The sequence below is a fragment of the Passer montanus genome, unplaced genomic scaffold (assembly GCF_014805655.1).
Source record: "Passer montanus isolate IOZ18808 unplaced genomic scaffold, ASM1480565v1 scaffold11, whole genome shotgun sequence".
Lineage (NCBI taxonomy): Eukaryota > Metazoa > Chordata > Aves > Passeriformes > Passeridae > Passer > Passer montanus.
In genome coordinates this window covers 8035991-8036449 of record NW_024357613.1, presented here as the reverse complement: position 1 = coordinate 8036449, position 459 = coordinate 8035991, and positions in this window count along the sequence as shown.

Genomic DNA, 459 nt, shown 5'->3' with positions numbered 1-459 from the left:
CACAGTTTTGCTGCTTTCAGAGATAAACAGGTATGACAGCTCTGAAACCGAAAATTTATACTAACCAGGTCACAAACTTGTGCTATCAATGTAAATGTAATTGAAAAATAAAAGCTTTACTGCCAAGACACACTAAAACACTCTGCTTTATAATGGAACTCCTTTAGATCAGAGAAATCTATACCATCATCAGTAAAACTGCCAAGAAAGGGAAAGCATGGCGATCAATAACATCACCACTGCCAGGTGCCTTTACACGTAATCCACAGTCTCAGCTGGCAGCTTTTTTTTAAAATGAAATTACTGAATTCAAAATTGTTCCTTGTATGCTCCTAAAATTTAAATAACAACAACAGTTTTACCAATAGCTGTGAATGAGAAGAACAGAGCTAACTTAGCTTAAATTAGTTCTTTATTGAAGAGCTTTAAAAAAAATCTGCAGTTTGAACACTTAACAGT